The sequence below is a fragment of the Hibiscus syriacus genome, unplaced genomic scaffold (genome assembly GCF_006381635.1).
Source record: "Hibiscus syriacus cultivar Baekdansim isolate YM2019G1 unplaced genomic scaffold, ASM638163v2 tig00110469_pilon, whole genome shotgun sequence".
NCBI lineage: Eukaryota > Viridiplantae > Streptophyta > Magnoliopsida > Malvales > Malvaceae > Hibiscus > Hibiscus syriacus.
Window position 1 is genome coordinate 1,620,020 of NW_024062751.1, and position 4,131 is coordinate 1,624,150.

A 4,131-nucleotide genomic window follows, 5' to 3' on the forward strand; every position below is an offset into this window, starting at 1 on the left:
ATTTCAAGTGTATCTGATTTTGTCTCTGGTGCTTTCAAGGTATTTTTCCACTTTTCTGAGCCATGACTTAAAACTAAAGACTTTTGCTTGTGTTCCGTAAAATATGTTATTTTGAGATGATTGTGCATTTAGTTTATTCTTGAATTGGTCATTATTTTCTCCTGTTGCAGATTGTTTATCGGCAACTTAAGCATGATGACTCTACACCATCTGTAAACAAGCCACGCAATGACTATTTGGTGGCTCAGGTTTGTATTTGATCTTCTATGTTGATTATGAGTGCCAAAATAATAATCTGAGTATCTACTAAATTGACAATTGTTTGTGTTTCTGATATTTAGAAGTATTTTTGCTTGTTTGATTGTTATGGTTGAAAACCAAAATGCCAACTGGAAAATGATGAAAAATTCTTTTTTATGAAGTTATATTTCATTATGGATGATTACAAATATTACCTTTCTTTAGTGATGGCAGTAGGTTGCAAATGCCTTGAAAATTAATTTATTATTAAATTTTAATTTACTGTCACTGGGTGACTGCATGTCAATTTTACACGAGTAAATTTTTTTATATTCATTTGAATCACAATCTGGAAAGTTGGCAGATTAAGTTTGTGCACATTATTGGTTATCCTATGTATTTTCATGCTTTTGTAACTTTCTTGAGCAATATATGATTGATAATGTTAAGCATTTATGACATTTTTGTTATTAATTCTGTTTATATCATATCAGCGACGACAACTCTCCTATTATCCTTATATATTATTTGTAACTTTTTTTTTCATTTATAGGTTAATACTCTAAGGCAGGAACTACAAATCTTGGCTTCAAACAGACCAATTACAATTGTTACTGGACGTGGAACATGTTATGATTGTTTCCATTCAAATAAACTACTTGCATAAAAAATGCATCTTTACACTTGGCTATAAGTTATATTTCTTAACTGGTTTCATGCTTGGAGACTTCCTGATATGATGTTTGCAACAAAGCGTAGTTTATCTGATGCACGTGAAGCCATAGCCAAACAGCTTTAGAGTGTTTACTCGTCAATCTCGAACAAGTGTTTCTTGTACTAGAGAACAATGTCAAACTACATTACATTTAATTTTAATGTTTATAAATTTTTATTTATTGTGTTAAGTATTTTTTTGCATAACTTGTGTCTTAATTAAAATGTATGGTTGTTGTTAATTAGATAAAGCTACATGATGTTAAATTTAGGTGATGTAAAGCAAAAATGAAATATGCAAAATCAATTAATCTTAGCTAAAGAAAGGTAATTAGCGACGTTTGTATCCAAAAATGCCACTATAGATCTGACCTTTTGCAGTGTTTGTATCCAAAAAAGCCACTATAGATCTGACCTTTTGCGACGTTTGTTTCCAAAAACGATGTTATAGGTCTGACCTTTTGCGGCGTTTTGCACTAGAAACGCCGCTAATTCTCAACCCTTATTGCGCCGTTTTCGATAAAAACGCCGCTAAAAAACATAACTTACTGCGGCATTTTTGGGAAAAACGTCGCAAAATATCAAAACCTATTGCGACGGTTTTAAGTAAAACGCCGCTACATCTCAAAACCATTTACGGCGTTTTTTCTAAAAACGCCGTTAAACATCAACGCCTATTGCGGCGTTTTTCTGACAAACGCCGCTAAATAACAAATCCTATTGCGGCGTTTGTTCAGAAAACGCCACTATATGTTGTAACCTATTGCGGCGTTTTTTTAAAAAACGCCGCTAACTTTAGCGGCGCTATTTTCAGCAGCGCTTTTTGCGGCGTTTGTCATAACGCCGCATGTGTTTTTAGCGGCGCTTAAAAACGCCGCTATAGGTAAAAAAAACGCCGCAAAATACATGTTTTGCTGTAGTGAGTGTTCCTCTCTCTCTCTCTCTGCTAGGGTTAGCTAACTATACCAATATTAGTAGGACAAGCAGGCCATGGGGGAATGCTCTTTTTCTCTCGGAAATTTTGTGTAATTTTTATTGCCTTAAAAACACATGAAGTTGCTCGGCCTAGTTTTAAGTAAAGGAGCAAAAAATACTTAGACGACAGGGCCAACACAATGCATAGAAATCTCTGATCTCGACACAACATCAAAAATAAGTAAAGAAAAAAAAATTTGACGACATGGCTCAATCAACATGTATGTAGACATCTCTAATTTTGATATACGACATATAAAATAATATGAACGCGTTAAAGAATATGTACAAAATTATGGATCCAAAAGAGACCCGACCATTCTTTTGCAGAAATTATCCTCTGTCCAATCAATCGCAACGTGGTGCAACCAACTTTAATTTCTGGAAAATATGGCAGCCACACTGTTTGTAGTGCATGGCATCACTCCAATTGCCCTTTTCCTTTTGATTCAATCATCCAAAAGTGGTGTAAATTTAAAACCACATGTTCAATAACTTCAACTTTGGTCGGACGCCTAGTATTGAAATAAGAATGGACCATCGTTCATGTTCTACCTATACCATTCGTTTAACACTAACAATTGATAGCATGGATCTACTAAAATCATATTGAAATTGATTTGATTGATACTTCATTAACGTCGGTGACGTCGTCTTTAACTTTTTAATGTTCAATCATAAGTGTCGACTTTATTTTGTTTGGTTCAATAAGTTCAAATCATTTATTTATTTGTCTTTTTTTAAGTTATTATATTAAAAATCCCATTTATTATTCTTTTTGAGAACTTACCTCAAATCAGATTTATTAGAAAATATCCCCCAAACTGTCCATATAGGATGGTCTCACGTTCTGCAAAAAGATGTCAGACCTCACATTTTACGAAAATCGAATTTCATGCATTTATCACTACTTTTATCCAAAATTAAATGACTTCATTGAAAGTTGATGAGTCTCGCATTTTACGAAAAAACGTGTTTTATAGGATGCAATGTAGCCCTATCTGAACAGTTTGGGGGTATTTTTCAAAAAAAAAAATTAATGAGATTTTTTAATATAATAATGTCTGTTTTTAGTGTGTGATAACTACAATGTAATATATGTTTGAATCTTTTTTAGTTATTAATAAGGTCATACACTAAGAAGACGCAACTACTCGAATTCGATACCTAAAGAGGACAACAATCCTTTTTATCATTAAGTTCACTTGAGGGTTGGTCACTTATTTGTTTGATTGGCTGATATTCCATTATCTATATAATTATATCGGTTCTCACTCCTTAATCCAAGTCCTTTAATTACACTAAACTCAATAAAATAAGATAATATATGAATTTTCTATGCATTCAATGGAATAATCTTATTGTCCAAGTTTTAACAATTTGCTTAATTCGAGAATATTTAAAATAAATTTTCAATCGCATAATTTATTATCGAAATTGTAAAATACACAAAATATTAATAAAAGTATATTTTTTATGTTAAAATCAGTTAACTTTGCTTCTAGGCAAATTACAAGACCGATCATCAAATGCATTTTCCCAGTATTAAATAAAATAAGGTGAAATGTTGTGTCAATCATTGGTATTGTCTTTCCAAAAACCCATACCGGTCCAGAGTACCGAGACAATGCACCCATTTCCTTTTGGAAGCCCATTACATCTGCAAGTCTGAACAATCACAGAAAGCTGAAAGTGCAGCTATTAGATTCTGCAGTAAAGTAAAATTGTCATATCCCCAAGATTCTTTGTTTCTATGATATTACTCGTGTCATGCATTATGTGTAGATCTCATAAAAAGAATTTGAGTATAAAACAGCCAACAAAGAAGGATTTTATAAGGATCAATATCTGTTTTTCCCCATATTTAATCCATCATCTTCCTAGATGCAATACTTAAAATGGATAGATAATTAAATAAGATTAATATATTTAGGGATGGACAACGGGATGATCAGGGCAGCCGCTTTCTAGGAAAAAAATAATTATATATTTTTATTTTTTATTTATTTATTTTAAATTTTATAAATTCATCTAGTAAGTTGTTATGTTTGTCTATGTATATATTCATCCAAGGGACCGCTTTGGGCAGGTGATGCGCATCTCTGAAGAATCACCTACCAGTCAACAGGAACGACGGCAAAGGCAGACGCCATGCAACCAATCATTGACGAGAACCATGAAAACCCAAAAGCACGAGAGAGG

The 4,131-nt window shown here is 32.8% G+C and overlaps 1 long non-coding RNA gene across 1 annotated transcript; it reads left to right on the forward strand.

Annotated features, from left to right (window-relative positions):
• On the forward strand, window positions 1-888 carry LOC120127644. The gene is made up of 3 exons (XR_005516561.1): window positions 1-39; window positions 171-248; window positions 794-888. It is a non-coding gene; the product is annotated as an uncharacterized LOC120127644 (long non-coding RNA).
• The last annotated feature ends 3,243 nt before the right edge of the window (window positions 889-4,131 follow it).